The sequence below is a fragment of the Equus przewalskii genome, chromosome 12 (genome assembly GCF_037783145.1).
Source record: "Equus przewalskii isolate Varuska chromosome 12, EquPr2, whole genome shotgun sequence".
NCBI classification, from domain to species: domain Eukaryota; kingdom Metazoa; phylum Chordata; class Mammalia; order Perissodactyla; family Equidae; genus Equus; species Equus przewalskii.
In genome coordinates this window covers 26,396,804-26,419,725 of record NC_091842.1, presented here as the reverse complement: position 1 = coordinate 26,419,725, position 22,922 = coordinate 26,396,804, and the positions used below count along the sequence as shown (strand labels likewise).

Sequence of the window (22,922 nt, the reverse complement as noted above, 5' to 3'; positions counted from 1 at the left end):
AATGAAAGATAAAATCCACATGATCATCTCAATAAATGAAGAAAAACCATTTGATGAAGTTTGACATCAGTTCTTGACAAAAATTCTCAACAAAATAGATATAAAAGGAAACTTCCTCAACATAACACAGACCATTTATGAAAAGTCTACAGCTTATCAATTGGGAAAAACATAAAACTTCTCTTGTAAGATCTGGAGCAAGACAAGGGTGCCTACTCTCACCTATTTAACATAGTCCTGAAGGTACTAGCAAGAGCAATCAGATGAGAAAAAAAAAAATAAAAGGCATCCAAAGTGGAAAGGGAGAAGTAGAATTATCTGCTTCCAGATGGCATGATTTTATATGTAGAAAACCTAAAGACTCCACAAAACACTGTCAGACCTAATACACTCATGTGCCCCATAAGGAGGTTTCAGCCAACGATGGACCACATATATGATAGTAATCCCAGAAGAGTAGTAGCATATACCCTAGCTGTGTAGTAGGCTATACCATCTAGGTTTGCATAAGTACACTCTATGATGTTCATATAATGACAAATTGCCTAATGATGCATTTCTCAGAACATATCCCTGTTTTTAGGTGATGCATGACTGTAAATGAATTCCATAAAGTTGCAAGATACAATGTCAACATACAAAAATCAGTGCATTTCTTTACACTAACAATGATCTGAAAGAAAATTAAGAAAATCTGATTGATGATAGCATCAAAAAGAATAACTTTATTAGGAATAAATTTAACCAAGGAAGTGAAAGACTTGTACACTGAAAACAAAATACATTGATAAATGAAATTGAAGACACAAATAAATGGAACAATATCTCGTGTTTATAGATTCGAAGAATTAATATTATTAAAATATCCATACTACCCTAAGTGATATACAGATTCAATGCAATCCCTATAAAAACTCTAATGGCATTTTCCCCACAGAAATAGAGAAAACAATCCTAAAATTTGTATGGAATCACCAAAGACTCCAAATATCCAAAGCAATTCTGAGAAGGGAACAATGCTGGAGGCATCATTCTTTCTAATTTCAAGCTATATTACAAAGCTATAGTTATCAAAACAGTATGGCACTGCATAAAAACAGACACATAGACCAATGGAACAGAATCTAGAGCCTCAAAATAAAACCATGCATATATAACCAACTAGTTTTTGGCAAGAGCAGTAAGAATACACAGGGGGGAATGGATAATCTCTTCAATAAATGGTGCTGGGAAACCTGAATATTCACATGCAAAAGAATGAAATTGGGCCCTTAACTTAAACCATACACAGCGATCAACTCAAAATGGATTAAAGACTTAAAAGTAATACTTGACACCGTAAATATTCTAGAAGAATACATAGGGAAGATGTTCCTTGACATTGGTCATGGCAATGACTTTTGGATATGATACCCAAAGTACAAGGAACAAAAGCAAAAATAAGCGGGGCTACACCAAACTAAAACGCTTCTGGACAGCAAAGGAAACCACTAGTAAAATGAAAAGGCAGCCTACCAACTGGGAAAAAATATTTGCAAATCACCTATCTGATAAGAGGTTAATATCCAAAATATATGAGAAACTCATATAACTCAATATTGGGGGAAAAGCCCCAAAACAAAACAAAAAAGACCTGATTAAAAATGGCAAAGGACCTGAATAGACATTTTTCCAAAGAAGACATACCAATGGCCAAAATGTATATGAAAAGATGCTCAACCTCACTAGTAATCAGGAAATGCAAATCAAAACACCACGTAGGTATCACATCACACCTGTTAGGATGGCTATTATCAAAAATAGAAGAGATGACAAGTGTCGATGAGAGTGTGGAAAGAAGGGAACCCTTGTACACTGTTGGTAGGAATGTAAATTGGTGCAACCATTATGGAATTCAGTATGGAGGTTCCTCAAAAAACTAAAAATAGAACTACCATATGATCCAGCAATCCTTCTTCTGGTTATATATGCAAAGGAAATGATATCAGTACTTCTAAGAGATATCTGCACTCCCATACTCATTGCAGTATTATTCACAATAGCTAAGATATACAAACAACCTAAGTACCTGTCAACAGATGAATGGATAAACACACACACACACCCCACTCACACACACACTGGAATATTATTTAGCCTTAAAAAAGGATATCCTGCCATTTACATCAACATGGGTGAACTTGGGAGACATTATGCTAAATGAAATAAGCCTGACATAGAAAGAAAATAACCTGCATAATCTCACTTTTATATGGAAACTAGAAAAGTTGAATACATAGAACCAAAGAGTTGAATGGTTGTATCAGCAGCTGGGAGGTGGGGGAAAAGGGTACAAATTTGCAGCAATGTAGGATTACTAAGTCTGGAGATATAATATACAGCATGATGACTCTGGTTAATAATACTGTATTGAATACTGGAAATTTGCTAGGACAGCAGACTTCAGGTGCTCTTATCACAAACACACAAAAAATGTTAACTGTGAGGAGAAGATATGTTGATTAGTTTGATGGTAGTAATCATTTCACTATATACATATATAAATCATGTGGTACACCTTAAATATATACAATTTTTATTTAAAAAGTTATGCAACCTAACTTATAATAAGAGAAAATTTAAAACAATACTGAAATGCAATTTTTAAAAACCTACCAGACAAGCAAACATTAAAAGAGTGATCACACACTCTGTTGTGATCAGTATAGGGAAATGGGCACTCTCAAACACTGCTGGTGTAGTGCAAATTTATACAACCACATGTGGAAAGCAATTTGGAAAGGTCCAGAAGATTGTGTATAATATACTACCTTTTGTGTTAAAATGGACAATAGATCTTTATATTTGATTGTATATACATAAAAACTGTAGAATGATAAAAGTTGTTCCCTTTTTGTATGGGCTGGGGAAGGAATGAGGCAAAGGTGGTAGGACAGGGATTGAGACTTGATACTTTTATGGTTTCTTTATTGAAATATAACATATAACATTGTACAAATTCAAGGTGTACAACATGTTGATTTGATACATTTATATATTTTAATACGATTAGCATTGTAGTGATAGCACTTCTATCACATCACCTAATTATCATTTCTTTATGTGGTTGGAATAATTAAGATCTAGATTCTTAGCAAGTTTGATGACCATAACACAACATTGTTGTCAATATTCACTATGTGCATTCAATCTCCAGGGACTATTTGTCTACCAGTCGCAAGATTGCACCCTTAAACAATTGTCGTATTCCCCCACCCCCTGCCCCTGATAACCACAATCTTACTTACTGTTTGAGTTTGGCATTTTTAGATTCCTCATATAAATGAGATTATGCAGTCTTTGTCTTTTTCTGTCTTACCTCACTTAGCACAATGTCCTCAAGGGCTATCCACATTGTCGCAAATAGCAGGATTTCCTTCTTTCTCATGATTGAATAAGACACCATTGTACCTATATATCACATCTTCTTTTTAAAAAAATTATTTTATTGGGGTCATATTGGCTTACAACATTGTGTAAATTTCAGGTGTACATCATTATATTTCAGTTTCTCTATAGATTACATCATGTTTCCCATCAAAAGTCTAGTTGGCATTTGTCACTTTACACATGTGCTCCTTTACTCCTTTCATCCTCCCTCCTGCCCACCTCACCCTCTGGTAACCAACAAACTTCTCTGTATCTAGTGTTTGGTTGTTTATCTTCCACATATAGGTAAAATCATATGGTAATTGGCTGTCTCCATCTGACTTATTTTGCTTAGAATAATACCCTCAAAGTCCATCCATATTGGTGCAAATGGCATGATTTTGTCTTTTTTTAATGCTTGAGTAGTATTTTATTATATGTGTATATATATATATATATATATATATATATATATATACACACACACATATATACACCACATCTTCTTTAATCCATTCATTTGCAGATGGGCACTAAAGTTGTTTCCAAGTCTTGGCTATTGTGAATTATGCTGCAATGAACATAGTGGTGCATATATCTTTTTGACTTTTTGTTTTCATGTTCTCTGGATAAATATCCAGAATTGGAATGGCTAGATCATGTGGTATTTCTATTTTTAATTTTTTGAGGAATCTCCATAGTGGCTGCACCAATTTACATTCCATAGTGGCTGCACCAATTTATATTCCTATCAGCAGTGTATGAGGGTTCCATTTTCTCCACATCTCCTGCAACACTTGTTATTTCTTGTCTTTTTAATAATAGCCACTGTGAGGTGTGTGAAGTGATCTCATTGTAGTTTTGATTTGCATTTCCCTAATAAATAGTGATGTTGAACATATTTTCATGTGCCTGTTGGCCATCTGTATATCTTCTTTGGAAAAATGTCTGTACATATCCTCTGCCCATTTTTTGATCAGGTTGTTCATTTTTTTTGTTGTTGAGTAGTATTAGTTCTTTATATATTTTGGAGATAAACTCCTTGTTGGATATAAGATTTGTAAATATTTTCTCCTAGTTGGTGGGTTGTCTTTTTGTTTTGTTCACGGGTTCCTCTGCTTTGCAGAAGTTTTTTATTCTGATGCAGTCCTATTTGTTTATTTTTTCCTTTGTTTCCCTTGCCTGAGTAGACATGGTATTCAAAAAGATACTGCTAAGACTGATGTCAAAGAATGTACTGCCTGTATTTTCTTCTAGGAGTTTCAGGTCTTATATTCAAGTCTTTAATCCATTTTGAGTTAATTTTTGTGTATAGTGTAAGATAATGGTCTACTCTTATTCTTTTACACATGGCTGTCCAGTTTTCCCAAAACAATTTATTGAAGAGACTTTCCTTTCTCCATTGTATGTTCTTGGCTCCTTTGTCAAAGAATAGCTGTCCATAGATGTGTGATTTTATTTCTGGGCTTTCAATTCTGTTCAATTGATCTGTGTGTCTGTTTTTGTGTCAGTGTGATGCTGTTATGACTACTATAGCTTTGTAGTATATTTTGAAATCAGGGAGTGTGATACCTCCAGCTTTGTTCTTCTTTCTCAGGATTGCTTTGGCTATTTGGCATCTTCTGTTGTTCCATATAAATTTTAGGTTTATTTGTTCTATTTCCATGAAGAATGTCATTGGGATTGATTGGGATTGCATTGAATCTGTAGATTGCTTTAGGTAGTATGGACATTTTAACTATGTTTATGCTTCCAACCCATGAACCTTGAATATTTTTCCATTTCTGAATGTCTTCTTCGATTTCTTTCAATAATGTCTTATAGTTTTCAGTGTATGGGTCTTTCACCTCCTTGGTGAAATTTATTCCTAGGTATTTTATTCTTTTTCTTGTGGTTGCAAATGGGATTGTATTTTTTACTTCTCTTTCTGTTAGTTTGTTCTTAGTGTATAGAAATGCAACTGACTTTTGTATGTTGATTTTGTACCCTGCCACTTTACTGTATTTCTTGATTATTTTTAGTAGGTTTTTGGTGGATTCTTTAGAGTTTTCTATATATAGAATCATATCATCCACAAATAGTGACAGTTTTACTACTTCCTTTCTTAATTGGATCCCTTTTATTTATTTTTCTTGTCTAATTGCTCTGGCTAAAACTTCCAGTACTATGTTGAATAAGAGTGGGAAGAGTGGGCATCCTTGTCTTGTTCCTGTTCTCAGGGGAATAGCTTTCAGTTTTTCACCATTGCATATGATATTGGCTATGGGTTTTTCATATATGGCCTTTATTATGTTGAGGTACTTTCTGTACACATTAAGGATTTTTAATCATAAATGGCTGTTGGACCTTGTCAAATGCATTCTCTGCATCTATTGAGATGATCATATGGTTTTATTCTTTATTTTTTTAATGTGGTGTATCACATTGATTGATTTCCAGATGTTGAACCATCCCTGCATCCTTGGAATAAATCCCACTTGATCATGGTGTATGATTCTTTTAATGTATTGTTGTATTTGATTTGCTAGTATTTTGTTGAGGATTTTTGTATGTATGTTCATCAGGGATATTGGCCTGTAATTTTCCTTTTTTGTGTTGTCCTTGTCTGGTTTTAGTAACAGGGTAACATTAGCCTTGTAGAATGAGTTAGGAAGCATCCCATCCTCTTCAACATTTTGGAATAGTTTGAGAATGATAGGTTTTTAAATCTTTGAATGTTTGGTAGAATTCACCAGGGAAGCCATCTGGTCCTGGATGTTTGTTTTTTGGGAGGCTTTAGATTACTGTTTCTCTCTCTTTACTTGTGATTGATCTGTTCAGATTCTCTATTTCCTCTTGATTCAGTTTTAGGAGGTTATATGATTCTAAGAATTTATTTATTTCTTCTAGGTTATCAAATTTGTTTGCATATAGCTTTTCATGGTATTCTGTTATAATCCTTTGTATATCTATGGTATCCACTGTAACTTCTCCTCTTTCATTTCTGATGTTATGTATTTGAGTCTTCTCTCTTTTCTTCTTAGTGAGTATGGCTAAGGCTTTGTCAGTTTTGCTTATCTTCTCAAAGAGCCGGCTCTTAGCTTTATTGATCCTTTCTATTGTTTTTTTAGTCTCTTTTTATTTCTGCTCCAATTTTTATTATTTCCCTCGAGTGACTTTGGGCTTTGGTCTTTTTTTTTTCCAGTTATTTTATGTGTCATTTAAAATTACCGATTTGAGATTTTTCTTGTTTTTTGAGGTAGGCCTGTATTGCTATAAATTTCCCTCTTAGTACTGCTTTTGCTGCATCCCATAAGAGTTGGTATGTACCGTTTTCATTTTCATTTGTCTCCAGGTATTTTTTGATTTCCCTTTGATTTCTTCATTGATCCAATGGCTGTTTGGTATCATCTTCCATCCCTTCACTCTAAGCCTATGTTTGTCTTTAGAGCTGAGATCTTTTTTCCTGGAGGCAGTATATTGTTGGATCTTGTTTCTTAATCCATCCAGCTACTCTGTGTCTTTTGATTGGTAAATTTGATCTATTTACATTTAGAGTGATGTTGATAAATGAGGGCTTAATACTACCATTATCTTTTGCTTTCTAGTTGTCCTGTATTCTCGTTGTTTCTTTTTCTTGAATTTCTGTCTGCCATTTCAGTCTGGAGGTTCTCTGTGATGTTTTTCTCTACTTTCTCTTTATTTATGCTTTGTGACTCTGCTCTGATTTTTGTTTTGTGGTTACCGTAAGGTTTGTGTAAAAGATCTCATAGATGAAATAGTCCTTTTTCTGATTGCCTCTTATCTCCATAAGCTTATGCAGGTTCCATCTTAACCCCCTTCTATGTTTTTGTTGTCACAAATTCTTCTTTTTCGTGTTGTGAGTTTCTGAGCTAATTATATTGGTTACAGTTATTTTGATGCTTTCTTTCCCTTTATCTTTTATAATTGTTTACTAATCTATTTTGATATTGAGCTGCAGTTTTCTGATTCCATCTATTTACCTCCTTCCTCAAGGTTTTGTAAATTTTTGCTTTTTAGTTTCAGATAGTAGGGCTCCTTGCAACATTTCTTGTAGGGCAAGTCTTGTGGTGGTGAACTCCCTCAGCAGTTGTTTGCCTGGGAAAGTTTTTATTTCTCTGTCATATCTGAAGGATAATTTCACTGGATAGAGTATTCTTGGCTGATAATTTTTATCTTTCAGTATTTTGTATATATCATTCCACTCTCTTCTAGCCTGCGGGGTTTCTGCTGAGAAATTCACTGAAAGCCTGATGGATGTTCCTTTGTAGGTTATTGTCTTTTCTCTTGCGGCCCTTAATATTTTTTTGTTGTCATTGACTTTTGACAGTTTTAATAGTATATGTCTTGGAGAAGGTGTTTTTGCCTTGAGATAATTAGGACTTTTATTAGCTTCATGTACTTGCATGTCTAGTTTTCCCCCGAGGTGTGGGAAGTTCTGTTATTATTTCTTTGAATGTGCTCTCTGCTCCTTTCTCCCTCTCTTCTCCTTCTTGGATACCAATAATCCTTATGTTACTTTTCCTAATTGAGTCAGATGTTTCTCAAAGAATTTCTTCATTTTTTTCAAGTAATTTTATTAAGATCATAATGGTTTATAATGGTATATATTGTGTAATTTAGGATGTATATTGTTTATCAGTTTGTGAATACACTTTGTTATGCTCACCTCCAGTATTCTAATTTTTACCCATCATCATACATATGTGCCCCTTTATCTCTTTCACCCACCCCAAATCTCTTTCCCCTCTGGTAACTACTAATCTGTTCTCTTTATCCATGTATTTGTTATCTTCCACATATGAGTGAAATCATGAAGTATTTTTCTTTCTCTATCTGGCTTATTTCGCTTAACATCATATCCTCAAGATCCATCCATGTTGTTGCAAATGGAATGATTTTGTCCTTTTTTATGGCTGAGTAGTATTCCATTATATATATATACCACATCTTCTTTATCCATTCACCTGTAGAAGGGCACTTGGGTTGCTTCCACATCTTGGCTATTGTGAATAATGCTGCAATGAACATAGGGGTGCATAAATCTCTTTGGATCATTAATTTCAAGTTCTTTGGATAAAAACCCAGTAGTATGGTAGCTGGATCATGTGGTATTTCTATTTAATTTTTTGAGAAATATCCATAGTGTTTGCCATAGTTCCTGCACCAGTTTGCATTCCCATCAGCAGTGTATGAGCATTCCCTTTTCTCCACATCCTCTCCAAGATTTGTTGGTTTTTCCTTGGTAATTATAGCCATTCTGATAGGTGCAAGGTGATATCTCATTGTAGTTTTGATTTGCATTTCCCTAGTAATTAGTGATGTTGAACATCGTTTCATGTGTCTGTTGGCCATCTGTATATCTTCTTTGGAAAAATGTCTGTTCACATCCTCTGCCCATTTATTGATTAGGTTTTTTGTTGTTGTTAAGTTGTATGAGTTCTTTATATATTTTAGAGATCAACCACTTGTCAGATAAATGATTTGCAAATATTTTCTCCCAGTTGGTGGGTTGTCTTTTCGTTTTGTTAATGGTTTCCTTTGCTTTTCAGAAGGTTTTTAGTCTAATGTAATCCCATGTGTTAACTTTTTCTTTTGTTTCCCTTGCCTGAGTAGACATGGTATTTGAAAAGTTGTTGCTAAGACCAATGGCAAAGCATGTACTGCCTATATTTTCTTCTAGGAGTTTTATGGTTTCAAGTCTTACATTCAAATCTTTAATCCATTTTTAGTTGATTTTGTGTATGGTGCAAGATAATGGTTTACTTTACTTTCATTCTTTTGCATGTGGCTGTCCAGTTTTCCCAAAACAATTTATTGAAGAAATTTTCCTTTCTCCATTTATGTTCTTGGCTCCTTTGTCGAAGATTAACTGTCCATATATGTGTGGTTTTATTTCTGGGATTTCAATTCTGTTCCACTGATCTGTGTTTCTGTTTTTGTGCCAGTACCATGCTGTTTTTATTATTATAACTTTGTAGTATGTTTTGAAGTCAGGGATTGTGATGCCTCCAGCTTTGTTCTTTTTTCTCAGGATTGCTTTGGCTATTTGGGTCTTTTGTTGTTCCATATAAATTTTTGGATTCTTTTTTTTTAATTTTTTTAAAATTTTTTTTATTAATGTTATGATAGATTACAACCTTGTGAGATTTCAGTTGTGCATTTTTGTTAGTCATGTTGTGGGTACACCACTTCCCCCTCCGTACCCTCCCCCCACCCCCCCTTTTCCCTGGTAACCACCAATCAGATCTCCTTCTCAATATACTAATTTCCACCTATGAGTGGAGTCATATAGAGTTCGTCTTTCTCTGACTGACTTATTTCGCTTAACATAATGCCCTCGAGGTCCATCCACGTTGTTGTGAATGGGCCAATTTCGTCTTTTTTTATGGCTGAGTAGTATTCCATTGTGTATATATACCACATCTTCTTTATCCAATCATCAGTTTCTGGGCATGTAGGCTGGTTCCAAGTCTTGGCTATTGTAAATAATGCTGCGATGAACATAGGGGTGCAACGGACTCTTGAGATATCTGATATCAGGTTCTTAGGATAGATACCCAGTAATGGGATGGCTGGGTCATAGGATATTTCTATTTTTAACTTTTTGAGAAATCTCCATACTGTTTTCCATAGTGGCTGTACCAGTTTGCATTCCCACCAACAGTGTATGAGGGTTCCTCTTTCTCCACAACCTCTCCAACATTTGTCGTTCTTGGTTTTGGATGTTTTTGCCAATCTAACGGGGGTAAGGTGATATCTTAGTGTAGTTTTGATTTGCATTTCCCTGATGATTAGCGATGATGAACATCTTTTCATGTGTCTATTGGCCATATTCATATCTTCTTTTGAGAAATGTCTGTTCATGTCCTCTGCCCATTTTTTGATCGGGTTGTTTGTTTTTTTGTTGTTAAGCAGTGTGAGTTCTTTGTATATTATGGAGATTAACCCTTTGTCGGATAAGTGGCTTGTAAATATTTTTTCCCAATTAGTGAGCTGTTTTTTTGTTTCAATCCTGTTTTCCCTTGCCTTGAAGAAGCTCTTTAGTCTGATGAAGTCCCATTTGTTTATTCTTTCTATTGTTTCCCTCAACTGAGGAGTTACAGTGTCCGAAAAGATTCTTTTGAAACTGATGTCAAAGAGTGTACTGCCTATATTCTCTTCCAAAAGACTTATTGTCTCAGGCCTAATCTTTAGGTCTTTGATCCATTTTGAGTTTATTTTGGTGTGTGGTGAAAAAGAATGGTCAATTTTCAATCTTTTGCATGTGGCTGTCCAGTTTTCCCAGCACCATTTGTTGAAGAGACTTTCTTTTCTCCATTGTAGGCCCTCTGCTCCTTTGTCGAAGATTAGCTGTCCATAGATGTGTGGTTTTATCTCTGGGCTTTCAATTCTGTTCCATTGATCTGTGGACCTGTTTTTGTACCAGTACCATGCTGTTTTGATCACTGTAGCTTTGTAGTATGTTTTGAAATCAGGGATTGTGATTCCGCCGGCTTTGTTTTTCTTGCTCAGGATTGCTTTAGCAATTCGCGGTCTTTTGTTGCCCCATATGAATTTTAGGATTGTTTGTTCAATTTCTGTGAAGAATGTTCTTGGGATTCTGATTGGGATAGCATTGAATCTGTATATTGCTTTAGGTAGTATGGACATTTTAACTATGTTTATTCTTCCAATCCATGTGCAAGGAATGTTTTTCCATCTCTTTATGTCATTGCCTATTTCTGTCAGGAAAGTCTTGTAGTTTTCATTGTATAGATCCTTCACTTCCTTGGTTAAGTTTATCCCAAGGTATTTTATTCTTTTCGTTGCGATTGTGAATGGGATAGAGTTCTTGAGTTCTTTTTCTGTTAGTTTATTGTTAGTGTATAGAAATGCTACTGATTTATGCACGTTAATTTTATACCCTGCTACTTTGCTGTAGTTGTTGATTATTTCTAATAGTTTTTCTGTGGATTCTTTGGGGTTTTCTATGTATCAGATCACGTCGTCTGCAAACAACGAGAGTTTTACTTCTTCGTTCCCTATTTGGATTCCTTTTATTTCTTTTTCCTGCCGAATTGCTCTGGCCAGCACCTCCAGTACTATGTTGAATAGGAGTGGTGAAAGTGGGCACCCTTGTCTTGTTCCTGTCCTCAGAGGGATGGCTTTCAGCTTTTGTCCATTGAGTATGATGTTGGCTGTGGGTCTATCATATATGGCCTTTATTATGTTGAGGTACTTTCCTTCTATACCCATTTTACTGAGGGTTTTTATCATAAATGGGTGTTGGATCTTGTCGAATGCTTTCTCTGCATCTATTGCGATAATCATGTGGTTTTTGTTTTTCATTTTATTGATGTAGTGTATCACGTTGATTGACTTGCGGATGTTGAACCATCCCTGTGTCCCTGGTATAAATCCCACTTGATCATGGTGTATAATCTTTTTGATGTATTGCTGTAATCGGTTTGCCAAAATTTTGTTGAGGATTTTTGCATCTATGTTCATCAGTGATATCGGCCTGTAGTTCTCCTTCTTTGTGTTGTCCTTGTCAGGTTTGGGGATCAGAGTGATGTTGGCTTCATAGAATGTGTTAGGGAGTTCTCCATCTTTCTCAATTTTCTGGAACAGTTTGAGGAGAATAGGTATTAAGTCTTCTTTGAATGTTTGGTAGAATTCTCCAGAGAAGCCGTCTGGTCCTGGACTCTTGTTTTTGGGGAGGTTTTTGATTACCGTTTCTATTTCCTTACTTGTGATTGGTCTATTCAGATTCTCCATTTCTTCCTGATTCAGTTTGGGGAGATTGTAGGAGTCTAGGAATTTGTCCATTTCTTCCAGGTTGTTCAATTTGTTGGCATATAGTTTTTCATAGTATTCTCTTATGATCTCTTGTACTTCATTGGTATCTGTTGTGATTTCTCCTCTGTCATTCCTGATTTTATTAATTTGCGATTTCTCTCTTCTTTTCTTGGTGAGTCTGGCTAGGGGTTTGTCAATTTTGTTAATTCTTTCGAAGAACCAACTCTTTGTTTCATTGATCCTTTCTATTGTCTTTTTTGTTTCAATATCGTTTATTTCTGCTCTTATTTTTATTATTTCCCTCCTTCTACTGACTCTGGGCTTTGTTTGTTCTTCTTTTTCTAGTTCTGTTAGGTGTCGTTTGAGGTTGCTTACGTGAGCTTTTTCTTGTTTAGTGAGGTGAGCCTGTATTGCGATGAATTTCCCTCTTAGGACTGCTTTTGCTGCATCCCAAATGATTTGGTATGTCGTGTTCTCATTTTCATTTGTCTCCAGATAATATTTGATTTCTTCTTTAATTTCTTCAATGATCCATTGTTTGTTGAGAAGCGTGTTGTTTAGTCTCCACATTTTTGCACCTTTCTCTGCTTTTTTCTTGTAGTTGATTTCTAGTTTAATAGCGTTATGATCAGAAAAGATGCTTGATATTATTTCAACTCTCTTGTATTTATTGATGTTTGCTTTGGTTCCCAAAATATGGTCAATCCTTGAGAATGTTCCATGTGCACTTGAGAAGAATGTGTAACCTGCTGTTTTTGGATGAAGTGTTCTATATATATCTATTAAGTCCATCTGGTCTAATTTTTCATTTAATTCTATTATTTCCTTGTTGATTTTCTGTCTGGATGTTCTGTCCATTGGTGTTAATGGTGTGTTGAGGTCCCCTACTATTATTGTATTGTTGTTGATGTCTTCTTTTAGTTCTATTAAGAGTTGCTTTACAAATTTTGGTGCTCCTGTGTTGGGTGTGTATATATTTATAAGTGTTATGTCTTCTTGGTGGAGAGTCCCTTTTATCATTATATACTGTCCCTCTTTATCTTTCTTTATCTGTTTTGCTTTGAAATCTACCTTGTCTGATATTAGTATAGCGACACCTGCTTTCTTTTGTTCATTATTAGCTTGGCGTATTGTTCTCCATCCCTTCACTCTGAGTCTGTGTTTGTCTTTGGGGCTGAGGTGTGTTTCCTGGAGGCAGCATATTGTTGGATCTTGTTCTTTGATCCATCCTGCCACTCTGTGTCTTTTGATTGGGGAGTTCAATCCATTTACATTTAGAGTGATTATTGAGACGTGGGGGCCTACCACTACCATTTTGTGTCTTGTTTTCCGGTTTTCTTCAGTTTCCTTTGTTTCTCGTCCCATGGTTTAATCTGTTCTGATGTAGAGCTGCTACTCTCTGTTGTTGTCCTTCTACTTATCTCCTCTGCTCTTGGTTTTGTAGCCCCTTTCCTTTTTTGGATTTTTCAGGAATGAGGGTTTTCCTGAGGATTTCCTGAAGAGGAGGTTTTGTGGCAATGAACTCCCTTAATTTTTGTTTATTTTTTATTTCTCCATCGTATTTGAAGGATATTTTCGCTGGGTAGAGAATTCTCGGCTGTAGATTTTTGTCCTTCAGATTTTTGAATATATCATTCCACTCTCTTCTAGCCTGTAAAGTTTCTGCTGAGAAATCTGCTGATAGCCTGATGGGGGTTCCTTTGTAGGTTAGTTTCTTTTGCCTGGCTGTCCTTAATATTTTCTCCTTGTCGTTGACTTTTGCTAGCTTCACTACTATATGCCGTGGAGTTGGTCTTCTTGCATTGATAAAGTTTGGAGATCTATTGGCTTCTGTCACCTGAAGATCCATCTCCCTCACCAGATTTGGGAAGTTCTCAGCCATTATTTCTTTGAATAGGTTTTCTGCCCCTTTCTCCTTCTCTTCTCCCTCTGGTATACCTATAATCCTTACGTTGCATCTCCTAATTGTGTCTGATAATTCTTGGAGAGTTTCTTCATTTCTTTTAAGTCTTGCTTCTCTCTCCTCCTCTGCCTGCAACAATCCTATATTGCCATCTTCCAAATTGCTAATTCTTTCCTCCATATTATCGGCCCTACTGTTCAGAGCATCTAGATTTTTCTTAATCTCCTCTATTGTGTTCTTCATTTCCAATATTTCTGTTTGGTTCTTCTTTATCGTATCAAACTCTTTTGTGACATAGCTCCTGAACTCGTTGAGTTGACGGTCAGAATTCTCTCTTAACTCATTGAGAATCTTAATGATGGCTGTTTTGAAGTCATCATCATTTAGGTTATATATCTCATTTTCTTTGGGATTGTTTTCTGTGTATTTGTTACTTTCTTTCTGTTCTGGATATTTAATGTATTTTTTCATATTGCTTGATGTTGTTGATTTGTGCCTCCGCATGGAGATAGAGTTTAGTTGCTCCTTTCACTTGTTTCAGCTGCTGCGGTGGGGGGAGCAGCTGTTTATACTTCACCAACCAGGAACCCTGTCCGTAGTTGCTAACTGGGCCTGGGCCCCTCTTCGTAGCCACAGTGGCCCTTTGGATTCCCTCCTCTGCCGTGGGGGCCGTCACAGGGGGGCTTCAGGCTGCAGGTGCCTACTGTTGCAGCCCACCTACATGTGCTCTCTCCTTGGGGTCTGCAACGGTGTTATGGGCTTTTCCAGTAGCCAGGGGTGGGATCACTTATATTTGTCACTCCGTTGCTGTCGGCACCCACCGAATCTCACTTGTCCTCTATGGGTCACAGGAGAGCTATTGGCATCTTCTACAGTCTGTGGTTAGTACACCTAGCTATGCTGCTTTTGCCCTGGGGTCTTCCAGCCTTGTGGCTGGCGGCTGGGTGCCTTCTACTGGTGCTGTGCAGAGGCTTTCCCTAAGGCTGCTGTGAGCCTGTAGGGTTTCCCCCTAGGCTACTAAGCTGGGTCTCTGGAACTCTCTCCAGCCCCAGTCCTCTCCGAGATCTCCGGCAATCCCTAGTCTCATGGGGCGGGCAACGGCAGCTGGGGGTCGCCCCGCCCTCTGGGCTTCTCTCCGGGCCTCTCCCGGGAGCCCTGAATGCTGGGCGTGGCCCCTCTGCTAATGGCAGACAGAGAGTTTTGACTGCTGCCTGGCGGAACTGTGGCGCTTCCCCTCCAGGTCGCAGGACCGGCCTTTGAAAGTTCCCCCCACCCTGGTCCTCTCCGAGATCTCTGGCAATCTCTAGCCCCACGGGGCGGGCAATGGCAGCTGGGGGTTGCCCTGCTCTCTGGGATTCTCTCCGGGCCTCTCCCGGAGCCGTGAATGCTCAGCGTGATCCCTCTGCTAATGGCAGACAGAGAGTTTTGTCTGCTGCCTGGGTGGAGCTCCGGCGCTTCCCCTCCGAGTCGCAGAACCGGCCTTTGAAAGTTCCCCCAGCCCCGGTCCTCTCCAAGATCTCCGGCAATCCCTAGTCCCACGGGGCGGGCAACGGCAGCTGGGAGACCTCCGTACCCTCCGTGACTCTCTCTGGGACCCTCCGGGTGCCCCGAGCACCAGGCTGGGTCTCCCCGCCAATGGCGGGGAGAGACTCTCCCTGCGGGCTCAGGTGTGCAACTCCAAAGTTTCCCTCTGCGTTTAGGAGTAATTGCGGGGGGTTTAGGTAGGGTTCTGGTCACCTGTTTCCACCGTCGCTCCTCTGTTGTGTTCTCGCTCCTGCCCTAGATGTGTGTGGATCCTCTGGGGGCGTCCGTTGGAAGAAAGCCGCTTGCGGGTACTAGGCTGCCCGTCGGGGTCGGAGAGTTTTCACCTATTTCCACATCCTCCCGGAGGAAAGTCCGTCCGTCTTCCGATGTATAGTCGCGTGGGTGTCTCAGACGTCCTGAGATGCTGTCTGGATATCCTTTGTCAAGCGATAAGTGTCCAAATAATTGTAGACTCGAAGGGCGAGAGACAAAGAGGACTACTCACGGCGCCATCTTGGATCTCCCTAAATTTTTGGATTCTTTGTTCTGTTTTTGTGAAGAATGTCATTGGGATTCTGATTGGGATTGCATTGATTCTGTAGATTGCTTCATGTGGTATGGATATTGTAACTATGTTTATTCTTCTGACCAATGAACATGGAATACCTTTACATTTCTTTATGTCTTCTTCAATTTCTTTCATTAATCTCTTATAGGTTTGAGTGTACAGGTCTTTCACCTCTCTGGTTAACTTTATTCCTAGATATTTTATTCTTTTTGTTGTGATTGTAAATAGGATTATATTCTTGAATTCTCCTTCTGTTGTTCATTGTTGGTGTACAGAAGTGCAACTTATTTTTATAATAGATTTTGTACCTTGCAACTGTATTGTAGTTGTTGATTATTTCTAATAGTTTTCTGGTGGATTCTTTAGGTTTTTCTGTATACAGAATCATGTCATCTGCAAATAGTGAAAGTTTCACTTGTTCCTTTCCAATTTGGATTCCTTTTACTTCTTTTCTTGCCTAATTTCTCTGGCCAAAACCTCCAGTACTATGTTAAATAAGAGTGGTGACAGTGGGTACCCTTGTCTTGTTCCTGTTCTCAGAGGGATGGCTTTCCGTTTTTCACCATTGAGTATGATGTTGGCTGTGGGTTTGTCATATATTGCCTTTATAATATTGAGGTACTTTCCTTCTATACCCATTTTATTAACAGTTTTTTAAAAATCATAAATGGATGTTATATCTTGTCAAATGCTTTCTCTGCATCTATTGAGATGGTTATGTGATTCTTATTTCTCATTTTTTTAATGTGACGTATCACATTGATTTGCAGATGTTGAACTATCCCTGTGTCCCTGGAATAAATCCCACCTGATCGTGGTATACAATCCTTTTAATGCATTGCTGTATTTGGTTTACCAATATATTCTTGAGGATTTCTGCATCTAAGTTCATCAGTGATATTGGCCTGTAGTTTTCCTTCTTTGTGTTGTCCTTTTCTGGTTTTGGTATCAGGGTAATGTTGGCTTCATAGAATGAGTTAGGAAACATTACATCTTCTTCAATTTTTTTGGAATAGTTTGAGAAAGATAGGTATTAAATCTTCTTTGAATGTTTGGTAGAATTCTCGAGAGAAGCCATCTCGTCCTGGACTTTTGATTTTTGGGGGGATTTTGATTACTGTCTCAATCTCTTTAGTTGTTATTGATCTATTCAGATTATCTATTTCTTCTTGACTCAGTTTTGGCAGGTTATATGAGTCTGAGAATTTATCCATTTCTTCTTGGTTATCCCATTTGTGGGCATATAGTTTTTCATAGTATTCTTTTATAATCCTTTGTATTACTGCAGTATCTGTTATAATTTGTCCTCTTTAATTTCAAATTTTATTTATTTGAGCCTTCTCTCCTTTTTTTCTTGGTGAGTCTGGCTAAGGGTTTGCCAATTTTGTTTGTCTTCTCAAAGAATCAGCTCTTAGCTTCATTAATCCTTTCTACTGGCTTTTTTTTTTAGTCTCTATTTCATTTATTTCTGCTATTTTTAAAATTATTTCCCTTCTTATGCTGACTTTGGACTTTTTTTTGTTCTTTTTCTAGCTCTTTTAGGTGCATTTTAAGATTACTTAGTTGAGATTTTTCAGGCTTGCTGATCTGGGCCTGTATTGCTATGAATTTCTCTCTTAAGATTGCTTTTGCTGCATCTCATGAGAGTTGGTATGCTGTATTTTCCTTTTTGTTTTCTCTCCACTTATTTTTTAATTTCCCCTTTGATTTTTTTCCTTCATCCAATGGTTGTTCAATAGTATGTTGTTTAGCCTCCACATATTTCTGACTTTCCCAGTTTTTTCCTTGTGGTTGACTTGTAGCTTCACAGCATTGTGGTTGGAAAAGATGGTTGGGACGATTTCAATCTTCTTACATTTATTGAGGCTTGCCTTGTTTCCCAACATATGGGCTATCTTTCAGAATGATCTATGTGCACTTGAGAAGAATGCGTATTCTGTTGCTTTTGGATGGAATGCTCTCTCGGTATCTATTAAGTCCATGTGATCAAGTGTTTTGTTTAAATCTACTATTTCCTTGTTTACTTTTTGTCTGGATGATCTGTCAATTGATGTAAGTGGGGTGTTGAGGTCCCCTACTATTATTGTGTTGCTGTTAATTTCTCCCTTTAGGTCTGTTAATAATTGTTTTATGTACTTTGATGCCCCTGTGTTAGGTACATATATATTAATAAATGTTACATCCTCTTGTTGGAATGTCTCTTTTATCATTATATACTGCCCCTCATTGTTTCTCAATGTCTTTTTAAACTTGAAGTCTGCTTTGTCTGATATAAGTATGGCAACACCTGCTTTCCTTTATTTGCCATTAGCTTGGAGTATTGTCTTCCATTCCTTCACTCTAAGCCTATGTTTGTCTTTGGAACTGAGATGTGTTTCCTGGTGGCAGCATATTGTTGGGTCTTGTTTTTTAATCCATCTAACTACTCTGTGTCTTTTGATTGGAGAATTCAATCCATTTACATTTAGAGTGATTCCTGATATATGAGGACTTAACATTGCCATTTTATCTGTTGTTTTCTGGTTGTTCTTTGTTTCTATTGTTTCTCTTCCTTTGTGTTTCTGATTACCATTTCATTTTGGTCATTTTCTGAGGGGCCTTTTTCATTTTTCTCTCTTTTTGTGATTTGTGGCTCTGTTCTGATTTTTAGTTTAGTGGTTACAATGAGGATTGTATGGAAGATCTTGTAGGTGAGATAGTCAATTTTCTCATTGCCTCTTATCTCCATTAACCTAAGAAGGTTCCTTCCCTTCCCTCTCCCCCTCTGAGTAATTGGTGTTACAACTTGCTCTGTTTTTAATGTTGTGAGTTTGTGATTAAGTTGAATCATTACTTTTGATGCCTTCTTCCCTTTATCTTTTAAGTTGTAATTGAGTCTTTGCCTCCCTGTTCTGGTAGAGAGCTGCAGTTTTATGTTAGGTCTGTCTACTTATCTTCCTGCCCAGAGCTTTGTAGACCTTTCAATTTTTGTTTCTGGTGTGAGGGCAACTTTATTTGTTGTAGGGGAGGTCTAATGGCGATGAACTCCCTCAGCTTTTGTTTATCTGGGAAAGCTTTTATTTCTCCATTGTGTCTGAAAAAAAGTTCCAATGGATAGAGTATTTTTGGCTGAAAGTTTTTATCTTTCAGTATTTTGAATATATCATCCCATTTTCTCCTAGCCTTTAGAGTTTCTGCTGAGAAATTTGCTCACAGCCTAATAGGGTTTCCTTTGTAGGTTATTTTCTTCTGCCTTGCTGCTCTCCATATTTTTTCTTTGTCATTGATTTTTGCCATTTTTTACTATTATATGGCTTGGAACATTCAGTCACTTGTGTGTACTGTGGTTGGTAGCTGGGACTGCCTTGCAGGACAGTGCTAGGGCCACTCCTTGGCATCACAGGGGCTCATTGGGCTCCCCCTCCCCATGGGAAAAGTGGACACAAATGGGCTAATAGCGGCCACCACCTCTTCCCCCAGCTGTCTGGGACTTACTCTCTCTTTCTGGGTTCAGCAGCACTATAGGTGCCTGTGTGGGCCTGGAGAATACCAGCCCCAGTGTGTAGATCTGCTGAGGCCTGTGCTTGTGGTTAGGGCCACTGTGCTTGGTGGGCTGAGCTTCCTTGCAGGGACAGATCTAGGGCTGCTACTTGGCACAGCAGGTGCACAGTGGGCTTCCCCTACATGCTGGGAAGGTGATCACCAGCGGGCTAAGTGCTGCTGCTGCCTCTTCCCACAGCTGCCATGGGTCATGTTCCCTCTTAGGCAGCTCAGCAGCACTATGGGTACTTGTGCAGCTTGGAGTGTGCTTGCCCCAGCATTTAGATCTGCTGTGGCCTCTGTTTGTGGCCACTGTGCTTGGTGGGCTGAGCTTCCTTGCAGGGATTAAGCTACGGCCACTCTTTGGCACCACAGGTGCATGGCGGACTCCCTTTCCCTACTGGGAAAGTGATTATGAGCAGGCTAAGGGCTGCCATGGGCTGCTTCTACCCAAGCCCCAGTGTGTGTGTCCACTTTTGGGGTGTTTGTGTAGGTAGGAAAGCATTCATGTGCATGCACAGGGCTACTGGGGTAGAGTAGGGAGTGCTCACATATCTCTGCCACTTCCTGGGGGGCTAGTCCATCCACCCTCTGATGTGTAGCTGCATGTGTCTCTCATGCATCCTGTTGTGCCGGGTGGGCTTCCTCTGTTGGTCAGTGAATGTCCATTTAGTTGTAGTTCAAAAGTGGGAGAGACAGAGGGAACAGCTCACTCTGCCATGTTGCTGATGTCTCTAGAATTTCTTCATTAAAAAAACTTAGTTCCCTCTTCTCCTCCACTTGACTCATTTCTAGGTTTCTATTCTTGAGCTCATAATTATCTTCTGCACATGATCTGCTCTATTTTTAATGCATTCTACATTATTTATCATCTCATTTATTGTGTTCTTCATATTTAGAATTCCTGTTTGTTTTTCTTTAATAGTTTTAATCTCTTTGGTGAAGTACTCCTTCTGTTCATTAATTTTATTCCTGAGTTTATTGAACTGTCTTTCTGAGTTTTCTTGTAACTCAATGAGCTCTTTGTGACAGCTATTTTGAATTCTCTGTCAGTCAGATTGTAATCTGCTGTGACTTCAAGCTTGGTTTCTGGAGAGCGGCCATCCTCCTTCTATTCTACCATGTTACTGAAATTCTTCATGGTTTTTGATGAATAGGTCCTATGCTGGCACATTTGTGGTAGTAACCACCTTTCTTATTTAGTTATGGCTTTGGTTACTTTGGCTCTGTGCTGCTTCTGGTTATATTTGAGAGCCTACACTTTCCACCCTCCACTGCCTCTGCCAGGGGCATCCTCAGTGCCCTCCTTTTGTCACTTGTGCCTCCAAGGTTGCTGGTGCCTTCACTTTAGTCTCAAGTGTTGCCACAAGGGTCACCAGGCTGTGAACACTTCTACTGCTTCTGGGGTTGCCTGAGCCTCATGTCCCTCCACTGGCTTTCCACGGGGTTGGATGCTGCTGCCCTGTATACCACCTGTGCTGCTGTTCCTTGGTTGTCTGGGGGGTGCTGGTTGCACTGCTTCCAGGCGTGCTGGGTTCACAGGTGTCATTGTTGCTGCCAAGGGCCCGGGGACCCAGGGAATTGTATGTAGACCCTGCAGCTGGTGGAGCTGGTGTTAGGGATGCTGCCACTGGGGACTGGGTCACCAGTTCTTTTTGGTTCCTGAAGCCCTTGGTTGCAGGTTCCACTTGCCACTGCCAGGGGGAGTAGGGGCTAAGCAGGGAGAGGTTTTTGTTGTTGCTTGCTGTGCAGCCTCTGGTCTCTGATGCTAGCTGGTATGTTTTGAAGACTTAGGTCAGAGCCCCCACCTCAGCTGGGAAAATCTGAGTTTTGTATACTGTCTCCACTGTTGGAAAGACCTGGACACTGCAAGGGGATGGGGAGAGGGTGCACACACTTGATCTACTGGTAGAGGGGCAGGTAGCAATCCGATTCACCCTCTCCACCTCTGCCAGGACAACTCACGGGGCAATCAGGCTATTTACACTGGGAGACAGGCAGGTAGTAAGCTGGCCTGCTTTCTCCACCCCTGCCAGAACTGCTTGTTTGTGCACAGGTTATGTCTGCTGGGAGATGGGCAGGTAGCAAGCTGGCTGCCTTCTGCACCCCTGTCATGGGCATGCAGGCTATGTCTCCACCCCCACTGGTACCCCTCTAGAAAGCTCTGTTTTCCTGGAGGCATGTAGGTCAGTGTGGAGGTCTGTTCCCTGGATGGCTGCTACTGGGAAAGTGGGGTGCTCCTCTAGAGTTCCACCGCCCCCCAGGGGTCCAGTCCACCCATATTCAACTGTATAGATGCCTGGATCTCTTATGCATCCTATTGTGCTGAATAGTGAATCCTATGTTGGTCAATGGATGTCCAACTTGTTGTAACTTAGAGGAGAGAGACAAAGGGGAAAACTCACTCCACCATGAAGCTGACGTCACTCCCTCGAGACTGGCTACTTTTATACCTTTTTATATTGTTTTGATTTATGGTCCATTTGAATGAATACCTTCTTTTCTCAGATAGCTCCTGTTGCTATACATTTTAAATTTCCTTTTACTGTTTCCCCTCACTTATATAAACATGTTCTAGTTGCTAAAATTACAGTTCTGGCCTTGTCATCCCCTTAAACTCTGGGTGTCATTCTTTTCCCCCTTTTGTTTGACAGCTGCCTTTCGTCTAAGTTTGGTCCACACTCATTATTTCCTCATCCATACTTGCTTATTTGTTATCCCACTGCATTCAGGTTTCAATGATGTCCAGTGGACATTGTTCAGTCTATCTTGCCTGACATCACTGTTTCATTTCCTTCTTGAAATTTTCTCTTCATGTGGACTGTGATAAAACTTTATCCAAATTTTCCTCCTAATTCATTAATCCTCCCCAATTTCTTCTTCAGTTATTCTCTCTCTGTGTGTCTTAGAAATGTTGATAACCCTCAGGATTCAGCCCATACTTTCTTCTAATTATTATACACACTCCCAATCGATCATCTCATCTACTTCCACAGTTTAAATTTCACTTGTACCTTGATGAATTCCAAATTCATGTCTCTATATCAATTTACTATCATAGGTTCCAAATGTCTATTAGATATTCTCCCATTTGGATGTGTTAAAGACATGTAAAACTCAACATATCCTCTTCTGAATACTCATCTCCTGTATTTACTATCTTGGTGAATGGAACTTTCACCCATTCACTGGCTCAAGATAGAATCTTGGGAATATCTT

The 22,922-nt window shown here is 38.7% G+C and overlaps 1 protein-coding gene across 23 annotated transcripts in view; it reads right to left on the bottom strand.

Moving 5' to 3' along the window:
- The window catches only part of LOC103567621 (phospholipid-transporting ATPase ABCA3-like), a 223,642-nt gene that overhangs the window by 30,170 nt on the left and 170,550 nt on the right, over nt 1-22,922 (bottom strand). The gene's annotated exons all lie outside the window — the stretch shown is intronic.